Source organism: Chiloscyllium punctatum, chromosome 3 (genome assembly GCF_047496795.1).
Source record: "Chiloscyllium punctatum isolate Juve2018m chromosome 3, sChiPun1.3, whole genome shotgun sequence".
In the NCBI taxonomy this organism is placed as follows: Eukaryota; Metazoa; Chordata; class Chondrichthyes; order Orectolobiformes; family Hemiscylliidae; genus Chiloscyllium; species Chiloscyllium punctatum.
The window spans coordinates 116170789-116187992 of NC_092741.1; positions in this window are offsets into that span (position 1 = coordinate 116170789).

The window sequence follows — 17204 nt, forward strand, 5'->3', positions numbered from 1 at the left end:
CTTTGATAAGGTCCATCAAAACTTGCTTTTAAAGGTTCACCTATCACTGGAAGTTACACTAACATTTTATCTCCATTGCAAGTTTTTGATTTCGTCTGCTTCTTGTTTCATCATGTGCTGTGATACTTTTAAGTGCTGTCCAGCCAACTCCCCCCCCCCCACCCCATTCTATTTAATTGTTCCCTAAAATTTGACATCTAATCCAAATATGTAGTCTCTGAATTCTGATTCACCAATTTCTCCTTAGTTAATTTCAAGTGGTCGTCTTACCTCATATTCAAAAACTAATTCAAATGGACTGAATTTCGTTGATTCATTTGGTACAAAAAATACAAACAAAATTTCTCTATCCCAATCATCTAGATCCTCATTACTATAAGCCCTCAAATTGGCTTTAAAGTTTGCCACCATTCTAATGCTACCTGCAATTCTGGATGGTAAGCAGTGGATTTGAATTATTCCTAAACTGTCTAACTTTCTTGAATAGTTTTGATGTAAAATTTGACCCTTGATCTGATTGTATCTCTGTGGATAGGCCATATCTAGTGAAAAGGTTGAGTAACTCCTCTACAATCCTTTTAGCTTTAATATTGCATAATGGAATGGCCTCATAAAACTCTAGTGGACACGTTCATTATTGTCAACAAATATTGATTTCCACTTTGTTTTAGGTAGGGGTCCTATGCAATCAATTAAGACCTTTGCAAGATGTTCCTCAAATGCAGGAATGGGTATTAAAGATTTTATTACTGCCTGAGGTTTTCTAATTATCTGATATGTCTGACACCCTTATGCAGTAAAAATGTTTTTGTATTTTGGCTTGAGTTTTTCTTAACCATAAATGACCACCTATTAGTAATTCATATGCCACCCACAGTACCACCTTCCTATAACCTACTGGTAATACATCTTGATGAACTTTTGCCCATTTCTCTCCTGTCTGAATATATGATGTTCTCCATTTCCCATCATAACATTCGGGAATACACTCAGATTCTTTTGTGTACGCTTTTTGATACAATTGCTTCAGTTTTTCATCTTTCTGTTGTAACTCTCAGTTAATTTCTCTGAACTATAAATATCCACTTTGTCCTGCACCTGTTCTTGTTATTTCTCAACCATTTGACCAAACGTCTCTGATAATTGTACTTCAATGTTCTTATCTGTATTCTTTAATTTCTTCTCCTCCTCTTTCAATCGGTTTCAATTTGTGACCTTGTTATCACACAGTCAGGAAAAGTCCCAGGATATACTTCCTGCAATACCTCCGTTGCCTGATCTTTCACTGGCTTTTCAACCACTGTAGGTAGCATTCCTACTGTGATCCAGCTGTGTTGCCACCAAAGACAAGTTGTATTCCAAGAGCCACAAGTTTCTCCAGTACTCCTACCACCATTTCCTTTTCACCGGCTACTCCAACATCACTCGATATAATAGAGCATTTCTCGGCTCACCGTGAATTCCACATACTAGCACTTTTTTCTGGCAGTTGTCCTTCTGAATTATACATCTCCTCATCTCTCAACATCAAAGATTGACATGATCCTATATCTCAATAGTGTAACATCTTTACCTGCTGCTCCTGGCCTATGTGAGTAAACCTTACCTTCACAAGTAAAGGATTTAAGAAGATTTGGTACTTCCTTCTCAACAAGCCTCCTACCAGGTTGTACATTCTGGTGCAGCTTTTTAGCCTCTACTATGCTTTCCTTTACTACTTTAACAAAATTTGCAGGCTTTCCCTGTTTTCCTACATCGTTGTTCCTAGTGCTTTTTCTAAACCACCAACACTGTTACTTCATGTGGCCTACTTTATTGCAGTGAAAACATCTGAGCTTTTTAACTTCTCTTTCATAAGAATTAGCAACAAGGGTGGATCCTGTTCCACCATTCAATAAGATCATGGCTGACCTTTTTTGTGGTCTCAGCTCCACTTAGCCGCCCTTTCACCATGACTCTTAATTTTTGAACAATAAAGTAATTGTCTATCACAGCTTTAAAAGTATTGACTAAGGAAGCCTCAACTATACTGGGCAGAGAATTCCATAGATTCACAACCCTCTGCATGAAGAAGTTCCTTCTCAATTCGATCCTAAATCTGCACCCCTTAAGTTTGAGGCCGTCTTGTCCTAGTTTCACCTACCAATGGAAACGCCTCTCTACTTCTATTTTATCTATTCCCTTCATAATTTTATTTGTTTCTTTAAGACCACCCTTTCCCATTTTTCTAAATTCCATTAATACAATCCCAGTCTACTCAGCTCTCCTCATTATCCAACCCTCTGAACTCTGGAATCAACCTAGTGAACCTCCTCTGCACCCCTTCTAGTGCCAGTACATCCTTTCTCAAGTAAGGAGACCAAAACTACACGCAGTACTCCAGGTGTAGCCTCACTCGCACCTAATACAGCTGCAAGATAACTTCTCTGCTTTTCAAGCTCAATCCCTTTAGCAGTGAAGGGCAAAATTCCATTTGTTGCCTTAATTACTTGTTGCATCTGCAGACCAACCTTCTGTGATTCATGCACAAGGACCCTCTGGTCCCTTTGCATAGCAACATGCTGTAATTTCTTACCATTCAAGTAATAGTCCTTTTGACTCTTAATCCTACTGAAACGGATGACTTCACATTTATTAACATTGTACTCTATCTGCCTGACCTTTGCCCTCTCCTGTAAACTATCTATGTCCCTTTGCAAAGTTTCGCAGTCCTCTGCACTCTTTGCTCGACCACTTACCTTTAGTAAAAACAATGACTGCAGATGCTGGAAACCAGATTCTGGATTAGTGGTGCTGGAAGAGCACAGCAGTTCAGGCAGCATCCAAGTAGCTTCGAAATCGACGTTTTGGGCAAAAGCCCTTCATCAGGAATAAAAGCAGTGAGCCTGAAGCGTGGAGAGATAAGCTAGAGGAGGGTGGGGGTGGGGAGAAAGTAGCATAGAGTACAATGGCTGAGTGGGGGAGGGGATGAAAGTGATAGGTCAAGGAGGAGAGGGTGGAGTGGATAGGTGGAAAAGAAGATAGGCAGGTAGGACAAGTACTGGATTAGTGGTGCTGGAAGAGCACAGCAGTTCAGGTAGCATCCAACGAGCAGCGAAATCGACGTTTCGGGCAAAAGCCCTTCAGGAATAAAGGCAGTGAGCCTGAAGCATGGAGAGATAAGCTAGAGGAGGGTGGGGGTGGGGAGAGAGTAGCATAGAGTACAATGGGTGAGTGGGGGAGGAGATGAAGGTGATAGGTCAAGGAGGAGAGGGTGGAGTGGATAGGTGGAAAAGAAGATAGGCAGGTCGGACAAGTCAAGGAGACAGTAACTGAGCAGGAAGTTTGAAACTAGGATGAGGTGGGGGAAGGGGAAATGAGGAAGCTGTTGAAGTCCACATTGATGCCCTGGGGTTGAAGTGTTCCAAGGCGGAAGATGAGGCGTTCTTCCTCCAGGCGTCTGGTGGTGAGGGAGCGGCGGTGAAGGAGGCCCAGGACCTCCATGTCCTCGGCAGAGTGGGAGGGGGAGTTGAAATGTTGGGCCACGGGGCGGTTTGGTTGATTGGTGCGGGTGTCTCGGAGATGTTCCCTAAAGCGCTCTGCTAGGAGGCGCCCAGTCTCCCCAATGTAGAGGAGACCACATCAGGAGCAACGGATACAATAAATGATATTGGTGGATGTGCAGGTGAAACTTTGATGGATGTGGAAGGCTCCTTTAGGGCCTTGGATAGAGGTGAGGGAGGAGGTGTGGGCACAGGTTTTACAGTTCCTGCGGTGGCAGGGGAAAGTGCCAGAATGGGAGGGTGGGTCGTAGGAGGGTGTGGACCTGACCAGGTAGTCACGGAGGGAACGGTCTTTGCGAAAGGCGCCTGAACTGCTGTGCTCTTCCAGCACCACTAATCCAGTATTTGGTTTTCAGCATCTGCAGTCATTGTTTTTACCAGGTAGGACAAGTGTCATCCGCAAACTTTGACACACTACGCATGGTCCCCAACTCCAAATTATCTATGTAAATTGTGAATAATTATGGTCCCAATACTGATCCCTGAGGCTCACCACTAGTCACTGATTGCTAAACAGAATAGCACTCATTTATTCCCACTCTTTGCTTCCTCTTGTTCAACCAATTCTCTATCCAGATTCTGGATTAGAGTGGTGCTAGAAAAGCACAGCAGTTCAGGCAGCACCACTCTAATCCAGAATCTGGTTTCCAGAATCTGCAGTCATTGTTTTTACCTCATTGTTTTTACCCAATTCTCTATCCATGCTAATTCATTGCCCATAATACCTTGCATCTTTATCTTATGCTGCAGCCTTTTGTGCGGTACCTTGTAGATACACCACATCTACCGGGTCCCCATTGTCCACCTTGTTTTGGAATTCTATGAAAACATTACAAAGATTAGTTAAGCATGACCAGCCCTTCATGTACCCATGCTGCCTCTGCCCAATGGGACAATTTGTATCGAGATGACTTGCTATTTCTTCCTTGATAATAGACTCAAGCAACTTCCCCACTACAGAAGTTAAGCTTACTTGTCTATAATTCCTCATCTTTTGTCTACTTCCCTTGCTAAACAGTGGCATCACATTTGCTGTTTTCCAATCAGCAGGAACTGACACAGAGTCCAGTGAATTTTGGAAAATTATCACAAGTGCATTTGCTATTCCTCCCACCATCTCTTTTAGCACCCCCAGATGCATTCCATCAGGTCTAGGAGACTTGCCTACCCTTAGCTCCATTAACTTGCCCAACACTATCTCTTTTGTGATAATGATTTTTTCCAAGTCCTCACCTATCTTTCTCTCTGTCAATTGCTGGCATGTTATTGTGTCCTCCACAATGAAGACCGACACAAAATACCTATTTAATGCCAGGGCCATTTCCTCATACCCCATTACTAAATCCCCCTTCTCATACTGTAAAGGACCAAAGTTTACTTTCGCCACTCTTTTTGTTTTATGTATTTATAGAAACTTTTGCTATCTGTCTTTATATTCTGAGCTAGTATTTTCTCATGATCTAGCTTACTTTTCTTCATAGCTCTTTTTGTGGCTTTCTGTTGACCTTTTAACCTTTTCCAATCTTCTAGTTTCCTGCTGATCTTGGTCACTTAATTTGCCTTCTCTTTCAATTTGTTAGCCTCCCTTATTTCCTTAGACACCCATGGCAGATTACCCCTTTTCCTACGGTCCGTCCTTGTAACTGATATATACTTTTGCTGAGCACTTTGAAAAATTGCTTTGAAAGTTCTCCGCTTATCGTCAACTATCCCGCCATAAAGATTTTGCTTCCAGTCTACTTTAGCCAGCTCCTCCCTATCCCATTGTCATCTCCCTTGTTTAAGCACAGGACCCTGATATTCAATTTTATCTTTGCACTTTGCATCTGTATTTTAAATTCAACCATACTGTGATCGCACTTTCCAAGAGGATCCTTAACTATGACATAATTAATTATTCCTCTCATTGCACAGGAACAGGCACTTCGATTATCGATTTACCATATAGTTCGCTGTATAATTGGATCTTCCAAAATGCATCACCTCACATTTGACTGGATTGAACTCCATCTGCCATTTCTCCACGCAACTCTCCAATCTGTCTATATTCAGCTACATTCTCTGACAGTCCCCTTCACTATCTGCTCCTCCACCAAACTTCGTGTCATCTGCAAACTTGCTAATCAGACCATGTATACCTTCCTCCAGATCATTTATATATATAACAAATAAGTGATCCCAGCATGGATCCCTGTGGACCACTACTGATCACAGTTCTCCATTTTAAGAAACTCTCTTGCATTACTACTCCCTATTGCCTGTTGCCCAGCCAGTTCTCTATCCATCTAGCTAGTACACTCTGAACCCCATACAACTTCACTTTCTCCATCAGCCTACCTTATCAAACACCTTACTGAAGACCATGTATATGACGTCTACAGCTCTTGCATCATTAATCAACTTTTTTGTCATTTCCTCAAAGAATTCTATTAAGTTGGTAAGACATGACCTTCCCTGCACAAAACCATGCTACCTATCACTGATAAGCCCATTTTCTTCCAGAAGTAAATAGATTCTATCCCTCAGTAGCTTCTCCAGCAGCTTCCCTACCACTGATGTCAGGCTAATCAGTCTATAATTATCTGGGTTATATTTACTACCCTTCTTGAACAAGGGGGCAATAGCAATTCTCCAGTCCACTGGGACCTCACCTGCGTTCAAGGATGCTGCAAAAACATCTGTTAAGGCCCCAGCTATTTTCTCTCTCACTTCCCTCAGTAACCTGGGATAGATCCCATCCAGACTTGGGGACTTGTCCACCTTAATGCCTTTTAGAATACCCAACATTTACTCCCTCCTTATGGCAACTTGACCTAGAGTAATCAAACTTCTATCCCTAACCTCAACATCCTTCATATCCTTCTCCTCGGTGAATACCGATGTAAACTACTCGTTAAGAATCTCAACCAATTTCTCTGACTCCACGCAGAACTTTCCTGTTTTGTCCATGAGTGGGCCAACCCTTTCTCTAGTTACCCTCTTTCCCCTTATGCGAATAAAAGGCTTTGGGATTTTCCTTAACCCTGTTTGCTCAAGACATTTCATTACCCCTTTTAGTCTTCTTACTTCCTCGTTTCAGATTGGTCCTACTTTTCAATATTCTTCCAAAGCTTTGTCTGATTTCAGTATGCTTCCGTTTTCATCTTAGCTGGTCTCTCAATTTAACCTGTCATCCATAGTTCCCTAGTCTTGCCATTTCTATTCCTCGTTTTCACAGGGACATGTCTGTCCTGAACTCCAACCTGTCTTTAAAAGCCTCCCACATATCAAATGTGGATATACCTTCAAACAGCTGCTCCCAGTCCACATTCCCCAGCTCCTGCTGAATTTTGCTATAGTTGGCCTTCCCCCAATTTAGCACTCTTCCTTTAGGACCACTCTCATCTTTGTCCAGGAGTTTTCTAAAACTTACAAAATTGTGATCACTATTCCCAAAATAAACCCCTACTGAAACTTCAACCAGCTGGCTGGGCTCATTCCCGAGTTGGGTTATACATTATATATAAAAACCTCCAGGATGCTCCTGCAAATTCTGTTCCATCTAAACCTCTAAGTGAATCCCTGTCAATGTTAGGAAAATTAAAATCTCCCATCACCACCACCCTGTTGCTCCTGTACATCTACATATTTGTACCTCTATCTCACACTCTCTGGGAGACCCAACATTGTTACTGCACTCTTCCTATTTCAGAGCTCCGCCCATATTGCCTCACTGCTCAAGTCCTCCATACCCTCCTCCAGCACAGATATGATATCCTCTCTGACCAGTAATGCAACTCCTCCACCCCTTATACCTCCCTCTCTATCCTGCCTGAAGCATCCATATCCTAGAAATATTTAGTTGCCTATCTTGCCCTTCCCTCAATCAAGTCTCAGTAACAGCAATAACATCATACTCCTAGGTACTAATCCAAGCCCTGAGTTCATTTGCTTTACCTACCACACTTCTCACATTAAAACAAATGCACTTCAGACCACCTGTCCCTTTGCGTTCATCATCTGCTTCCTGCCTACTCTTCTCCTAGTCATGCTGACTTCATTATCTCATTCCTTACAGGCTTTAGATACTACCATCTTACTGTCCACTAACCTCATTTGGTTCCCGTCCCCCTGCCACATTTGTTTAAATCCTCCCCAGCAGTGTTAGCAAAAGTGCCCCCTATGACATTGGTTCCAGTCCTGCCCAGGTGTAGACTGTCCAATTTGTAATAGTCCCACCGTCCCCTGAACCGGTCCCAATGTTCCAAAAATCGGAACCCCTCCCTCCTGCCTATTCTTTCGTTTCTATTCTGACTAGCATGTGGCACTGGTAGTGTTAAAGTAGAGATTTGAGACAGCCCAGGGAATCCCTTGTGGACACTGACCTGTAAAGGCTGTCTCCAGGTTCATCCCGGAGATCATACTCTTTGGAAGTCTGGAATAAAAAACCTCTTACAGACAGTTTAGTTTAATTTTAGTCATTCCCTTTACTCACTAATGACATCACTGTTACAACATAACACTGATATCTATAAGCTAAACTAACTAGGTTCTAACACCCTAGGAGAGTACCCCAGCAGGCTACTCCGATGTACTGAAACAAAGTGGCTTCCTTTATACAAAGTTTACAAAAACATCACATGTTCTTAATTAGACGGATAACAGTGAAAGACAATAATTATCATTTGGTGTCCTATTCACACAGATTCACCGATGCTAAGGCAAATGTTCTTAATTGCCTTATAGCATCTTGTTATCACTTGGTGAGCCCAGATGTCCCTATCTTCTGCATTCCTTGAATTCCCCCCTTTTTCTGAGCTGCCTTGCCTGTCTATTTTCTAGTACAGTGAATGTGTTCTATAATTCAGCATTACATTTTAGTCTTAATGTTTAAAGATAAGTTTTAAGGCTGTAGACTTACTCAGTAGCACTCCTGAGATTACTACCTCTGAGATTCTACTTTTTAACTTGGCTCCTAAATCCCTAAATGCTGCTTGTAGAACTTCATCCCATTTATTACCTATATCATTGTTGCCTACATGCACCACGACAGCTGGTTGTTCACCCTCCCCTTTAGAATGTTCTGCAGCCAGTCTGAGACATCCCTGACGCGTGCACCTGGTCAGTTCCATTACATACTGTTGAAGAAAACTATCACTCCTAAAGGCTACCCTCATTGACCTGGTTCAACCAATCAACATGTAGATTAAAATCCCTCATGATAATTGCTGTACCATTTTTACAGGCATTAGTTATATCTTTGTTTATTGCCTGCTCCAATGTGATATTATTTGGTGGCCTATTGACTACACCTATCAGTGATGACTATTTAGAATTTCTATTTTCAATCTAAATGGATTCCAGCTTATTCTCCGTAGAACTATATCATCTCTCACCACCGCCCTGATGTCATCCTTAAATATTAGAGCTACACCACCTCCCCCCCCCCCCCCCCCCCGTCTGTCCTTCCGAATAGTCTGATGCCCCTGGATATTTAACTCTCAGTCGTGACCATCTTGCAACGGCTACTAAATTATATTCTTTTACAATGATTTGTGCCGTTAACTCATCTACATTGTTACGAATGCTACGAGCATTCAGGTAAAGTGCCCTTGTGCTAATTTTTGTCCCCTCTTTATGAATTTCAACATAGAGTCATAGAGATGTACAGCACAGAAACCGACCCTTCGGTCCAATTCCCCCATGTCAATCAGATATCCCAACTTAATCTAGTCCTATTTGCCAGCACTTGGCCCATATCCCTCTAAACCCTTCCTATTCATACACCCATCTAGATGCCTTTTAAAATGTTGTAATTGTACCAGCCTCCACCACTTCCATTGGCACCTCATTCCATACACGCATCGTCCTCTACGTGAAAAGGTTGCCCCTTAGATCTCTTTTATATCTTTCCCCTTTCACCTAAATTTATGCCCTCTAGTTCTGGACTCCCCCACCCCAGGGAAAAGACTTTGTCTATTTATCCTATTCATGCCACACATGATTTTATAAACCTCTGTAAGGTCACCCCTCATCCTCCAATGCTTCAGGGAAAACAGCCCCAGCCTATTCAACCTCTCCCTATAGCTCAAATCTCCCAACCCTGGCAACATCCTTGTAAATACTTTCTGAACTCTTTCAAGTTTCACATCATCCTTCCAATAGGAAGGAGACCAGAATTGCACACAATATTCCAAATGTGGCCTAACCAACGTCCTGGACAGCAGCAACGTAACCTCCCAATTCATATACTCAATAATCTGACCAATAAAAGAAAACATACCAAACATCATCATCATTATTCTATCTACCTGTGACTCTACTTTCAAGAAGCTATGAACCTGCACTCCAAGGTCTCTTTGTTCAGCCGCACTCCCTAGGACCTTACCATTAAGTGTATATGTCCTGCTAAGATTTGCTTTCCCAAAATGCAACACCTTGCATTTATTAAACTCCATCTGCCACTCCTCAGCCCATTGATCCATCTGATCAAGATCCCGTTGTAATCTGAGATAACCTTCGCTGTCCACTACACCTCCAATTTTGATGTCATCTGCAAACTTACTAACTATACTTCTTACGCTCACATCCAAATCATTTATATAAATGATAAAAAGTAGTGGACCCAGCACCGATCCTTGTGGCACTCCACTGGTCCCAGGCCTCCAGTCTGAAAAACAACCCTCCACCACCACCCTCTGTTTTCTTCCTTTAAGCCAGTTCTGTATCCAAATGGCTAGTTCTCCCCATATTCCATGAGATCTAATTTTGCTAACCAGTCTACCATGGGGAACCTTTTTGAATGCCTTACTGAAGTCCATATGTATCATGTCCACCGCTCATCAATCCTCATTGTTACTTCTTTAAAAAACTCTATCAAGTTCGTGAGATATGATTTCCCATGTTGATGAGGAAAGCCATGTTGAGTATCCTGAATCAGTCCTTGCCTTTCCAAATACATGTACATCCTGTCCCTCAGGATTCCCTCTAACAACCTGCCCACCACCAACATCAGGCTCACTGGTCTATAGTTCCCTGGCTTATCCTCACCACCTTTCTTAAATAGTGGTACCGCGTTAGCCAACCTCCAGTCTTCTGGCACGACACCTGTGACTATTGATGATAAAAATGTCTCAGCAAGGGACCCAGCAATCACTTCTCTAGCTTCCCACAGAGTTCTGGGTTACACCTGATCAGGTCCTGGGGATTTATCCACCTTTACCCGTTTCAAGACATCCAGCACCTACTCCTCTGTAATATGGACATTTTTCAAGATCTCACCATCTATTTCCCTCCATTCTATATCTTCCATGTCTTTCTCCACATTAATCACTGATGCAGAATGCTTGTTTGGTATGTTCCCCCATCTCCTGTAGCTCTACACAAAGTTGACCTTGCTGATCTTTGAGGGGCCTCATTCTCTCCCTAGTTACCTTTTTGTCCTTAATGTGTTCGTTAAAAACTCTGGATTCTCCTTAACCCTACTTGCCAAAGCTAACTCATGTTCCCTTTTTGCTCTCCTGATTTCCGTCTTAAGTATACTCCTACTGCCGTTATACTCTTCTAATGTTTCACTCGATCTATCCTATCTATACCTGACATATGTTTCCTTATTTTTCTTAACCAAACCCTCAATTTCTCTCATCATCCAGCATTCCCTACACCTACCAGCCTTTCCTTTCACCCTAACAGGAATATACTTTCTCTGGACTCTCATCTCATTTCTGAAGGTTTCCCATTTTCCAGAAATCCCTTTACCTGCTAACATCTGCCCCAATCAGCTTTTGAAAGATCTTGCCTAATACTGTCAAAAGTAGCCTTCCTCCAATTTAGAACTTCAACTTTTAGATCTGGTCTATCCCTTTCCATCACTATTTTAAAACTAACAGAATTATGGTCGCTGGCCCCAAAATGTTCCTCCACTGATACTTCAGTCACCTGCCCTGCCTTATTTCCCAAGAGTAGGTCAAGTTTTGCACCTTCTCTAGTAGTACATCCACAAACTGAATCAGAAAATTTTCTTGTACACACTTAACAAATTCCTCTCCATCTAAACCCTTAATAGTATGGCAGTCCCAGTCTATGTGTGGAAAGTTAAATTTCCCTCCCATAATCACCCAATTATTCTTACACATAACTGAAATCTCCTTCCAAATTTGTTTCTGTATTTCCCACTGACTATTAGGGGGCCTGCAATACAATTGCAATAAGGTGATCATCCCTTTCATATTTCTCAGTTCCACCCAAATAACTTCCCTGGATGTATTTCTGGGAATATCCTCCCTAAGTGCAGCTGTAATGCTATCCTTTATCAAAAATGCCAATCCCCCTCCTCTGTTGACTGCCTTTCTGTCCTTCCCATAGCATTTGTATCCTGGAACATTAAGCTGCCAGTCCTGTCCATCCTTGAACTACATTTCTGTACTTGCTATGATATCCCAGTCCCATGTTCCTAACCATGCCCTGAGTTCATCTGCCTTCCCTGTTAGGCCTCTTGCATTGAAATAAATCAGTTTAGTTATCAGTCCTACTTTGTTCTCTGCTTTATCACTGTCTGTTTGACTCGCTTCTTTTCTCAGCTGTACCAGTCTTAGATTGATCTCTTTCCTCACTATCTCCCTGGGTCGTGCCCACCCCTACCTCCCAAACCTTAGTAGTTTTAATCCTCCCGAGCAGTTCTTGCAAGCCTCCCTGCCAGTATATTAGTCACCTTCCAATTCAGGTGCAATCCATCCTTCTTGGACAGGCCACTTCTACTTCAGAAGAGAGTCCAATGATCCAAAAATATGAACCTGTCTCTCATAGACCAGATCCGCAGGCACGCATTCATCTGCTCTATCTTCCTATTCCTACCCTCACTAGCTTGTAGCACTGGGAGTAATCCAGATATTATTACCCTCGAGGATCTTTTTAAATTCCTGCCTAACATTCTATATTCTCCCTTCAGAATCTCATCCTTTCCCTTTCCTTGGTTCCAATGTGTACAATGATCTCCTGCTGGTCCCTCTCCCCTTTGAGAACATTCTGCACCCATTCTGAGACATCCTTGATCCTGGCACCAGGGAACAACACACCACTCTAATTTTTCGCTGCTAGCCATAGAAATGTCTGTTTGTGCCTCTGACTAGAGAGTCCCCTAACACAATCGATCGCTTGGAACCCGATGTACCCCTCATTACATTAGAACCTGTCTTGACACCAAAAGCATGGCTGTTCATGCTACATTTCCCTGAGAATCTATCACTCCCTACATTTTCCAAAACAGCATACTTGTTTGAAATGGGGATAGCCACAGAAGACTCCTGCACTACCTGCCTACCTCTTCTACCTTTCCTGGATTTAGCCCATCTACGTGACGGTATCTGTCACTTTTCTCCCTTCCTATAACTGCCATTGATCACACCCCCTTGCTCTTGGAAATTCCTCATTGCCTCTAACTGTCATTCCAACCAATCCATTCAATCTGATGGGATTCGCAACCAACATTTATTGCAGATATAATCCTCAGTTTCACATGAAACTCTTGAAACTCCCACATCCGACAAGAAGAGCATATCACTCTATTAAAGACCATTTTTGCTCCTTTCGATCTACAGACCTAGAAAATAGCACCAATAGCAAAACACTGCTTCAGGCTAACTTGAACAAGAGATAGATCTCAATAAAAATATATAATCAAGAAAGAACCCACTCTACTCACTATTGTAGATTTACAGCAAGGCTACACTTAAAATTATACATTTATCTGTTTCTGTGCTGTGACCTTTCCCAAACAGATTCTCCAATTATAATATCTCCTGAGTTATTCTTCCTTTTTATTTCTTTCATTATCTGCCATTTAGTTAAACTCTTCTGCATGCATGCTAACCTGTTGTTTTCCTTTTTATTTCCCACCATACTTCCTGTCGTTTTCCCCTTCACATGCCTCCTGACTCACCAGTTTAAAGTCCTAGTGACCACCAGATTTATCCTTTTCGCTAGAACACTGGTTCCAGATCCCCTTCATAGGTTTCCTTTTTCTCAGTGCCAAGCTATCTTTATTATCTTCACTGAGATCTACTTTTCCCATATCACCTGAGGATTTCTCTTTTCCCCAGTTTATATCCCTCACAGATTAAAATTGATATTGGAAGCCAAACTTTGATTTATGAACCATAATCTTCAGCCATTTCAGCTGTTGTTTTATCTCTCTGCTCTTCCACATGAGTTCTCATTACTTGAGGAAGTAAATTTTTAAACTTTTCTGAAATACTTGTCTCTCGAAGAGCATCATATATTGGATCTATTTTTAATGCCCTTATCCATCTATCAAAGGCAATATCCAGACTTTGGCTGGTAAATGGCAAATGACATTCCAAACAAGCAAGTCCCAAACAATGGCCACTATTATGACCCCAGCTGATGGTAATGCCAGAAAAGTCAGGTCCCAGATTCCAATCTCTTGGCATCCCAACACTATCAGCTTTAGGGATGTCACTATCCCAACACACTGCAGCAGTTCAAGAAGACAGATTACCATCACTGCCTCAAGGCATTGTTTCTCATTTAATTGTATCCTTTCTATAGTAGGGTGACCAGAACTGCATGCAGTACTCCAAATATAGCCTTACATTTGTCTTGTCTAGCTGCAACAAGTTTTGTGTCATCTGCAACTTTAAAATTGTCCCTTGCAAGCAAGATCCAAATCATTTAATATACATTAGGAAAAGCAACGGTCCCAATACCGACCCATGGGAAACTCCACTACAAACATTCCTCCGACCTGAAACATATCCATTGACATTATGTTCTGTTTCCTATCACTCAGCCAATTTTTTATTCACGGACCCACTGACCTTTTATACCATGATCTATAACATTGCTCATAAGTTTGTTGTGTGGCACACACTTTCCTGAAATCCATATATTATCAAATCAATAGTGTCATCCTTATTGACCCTTTCTGTTTTATCTTCAAAGACCTCCAGCAAATTAGTTAAATGCAATTTTCCATTTAGAAATCCATGCCTACTCTTCCTAAGCAATTCATTTTTTCCATGTGACTGCTAGTCTATCCCAAATAATGGCTTCTAACAGCTTCTCCACTGCAGAAGTTAAACTGACCAGTCTGTAGTTGCTGGAATTATGCTTATGACCTTTCTTGAACAAGTCTGTCATGTTTGCTATTCTCCAGTCTTCCAGGGAGAATTGAAAGATTATAACCAGTGTCTCAGTAATTTCCTACTCTCACACTCTGATGCCTTACCAACAATCTTATAAAAGGCTGCTCTCTTATTGATTTTGAACCCTTTAGTAGCAATGTTTCCTCTTCTATCATCATGGCTTGGGCAGCATCTGTTTCTTTTGTAAAGACAAATGCAAAATATTCACTTAGTGTCTCAGCAATGTCCCCTGTTTCTATGTAAATCCCCCTTTTTTTGTCTCTCATCAGTCCTAGTCTCCAACTGTTTATATTCGTATAGAAGACAGGGAATCCCCTCTAAGTTCACTGCATAATTCTTCTTTGCTTCTTTTTTTTTTGCTTTTTCACCTTTCCTCTAAACCTTGGTTGTCTTGTATTTTCTGCCTTATACCTGTCACAAGCACTTTGTAACGTTAATTTCTACTTCTTTTGTCATGCAGGGAACTCTGGATTTATTTGTCCTACCTTTCTCATTAGAGGGAAAAAGTTTTGACTGTACGGAACTGTCTCTTCTTTGAAGTTGGCTCATAGTTCACTTACTGTATTCCTGCCAACCTCCAGTTCTAGTTAATTCTGCCCGTTTCTGTTCTTGCTCAATGAAGTCAGCTGTCCACCAGTTGATTTTTCTTACTCTGGATTGTTGCATTTCATTCTCCCCCACCACCTTATGATACAATGACTACTATGTCCTAAATGATCCTCCACTGACATATTGCTGTAGAAAGTATCTTGAACACATTCTAGGAACATTAATCTCTCGCTGCTCCTGGCACTAGAAACATCTTAATATATATTTGTAAAATTTAATTCCAATATATTAACTATATGTAATGTTGGCATTTCCCTGTAATTTCCCTGCAGATTTGTTTCTTAATAACTTTTCCACTAGTTAATGGTCATTGACTATACTAAGCAATGCAATTGGACCCTTTTACTTCCATAGCTCTAGCCAAATTGACTCTGTTCTTAAAAAGACATTCTCTTTCTCCAGCACTGCAATGCCATCCTTTACCAATATTACTACTCCTTCTTTCCTTCATATTCTATCTTTCCTGAAAGACTTAGACCCAGGAATATTTAACACCCAGCCTTGTCCTTCCTTGAGCCAGGTTGTAGAGTTATAGAGATGTACAGCATGGAAACAGACCCTTCGGTCCAACCCGTCCATGCCGACCAGATATCACAACCCAAACTCGTCCCACCTGCCAGCACCCGGCCCATATCCCTCAAAACCCTTCTTATTCGTATACCCATCAAATTGCCTCTTAAATGTTGCAATTGTACCAGCCTCCACCACATCCTCTGGCAGTTCATTCCATACACGTACCACCCTCTGCGTGAAAACGTTGCCCCTGAGGTTTCTTTTATATCTTTCCCCTCTCACCCTAAACCCCTCTAGTTCTGGACTCCCCGACCCCAGGGAAAAGACTTTGTCTATTTATCCTATCCATGCCCCTCATCATTTTATAAACCTCTATAAGATCACCCCTCAGCCTCCGACACTCTAGGGAAAACAGCCCCAGCCTGTTCAGCCTCTCTCTGTAGCTCAGATCCTCCAACCCTGGCAACATCCTTGTAAATCTTTTCTGAACCCTTTCAAGTTTCACAACATTTTTCCGATAGGAAGGAGACCAGAATTGCATGCAATATTCCAACAGTGGCCTAACCAATGTCCTGTACAGCCGCAACATGACCTCCCAACTCCTGTACTCAATACTCTGACAATAAAGGAAAGCATACCAAACACCTTCTTCACTATCCTATCTACCTGCACTCCACTTTCAAGGAGCTGTGAACCTGCACTCCAAGGTCTCTTTGTTCAGCAACACTCCCTAGGACCTTACCATTAAGTGTATAAATCCTGCTAAGATTTGCTTTCCCAAAATGCAGCACCTCGCATTTATCTGAATTAAACTCTATCTGCCACTTCTCAGCCCATTGGCCCATCTGGTCCAGATCCTGTTGTAATCTGAGGTAACCTTCTTCGCTGTCCATTACTCCTCTAATTTTGGTGTCATCTGCAAACTTACTAACTGTACCTCTTATGCTCGCATCCAAATCATTTATGTAAATGACAAAAAGTAGAGGACCCAGCACCGATCCTTGTGGCACTCCACTGGTCACAGGCCTCCAGTCTGAAAAACAACCCTCCACCATCACCCTCTGTCTTCTACCTTTGAGCCAGTTCTGTATCCAATTGGCTAGTTCTCCCTATATTCCGTGAGATCTAACCTTGCTAATCAGTCTCCCATGGGGAACCTTGTCGAACGCCTTACTGAAGTCCATATAGATCACATCTACTGCTCTGCCCTCATCAATCTTCATTGTTACTTCTTCAAAAAACTCAATCAAGTTTGTGAGACATGATTTCCCACGCACAAATCCATGTTGACTATCCCGAATCAGTCCTTGCCTTTCCAAATACATGTACATCCTGTCCCTCAGGATTCCCTCCAACAACTTGCCCACCACCGAGGTCAGGCTTACCGGTCTATCGTTCC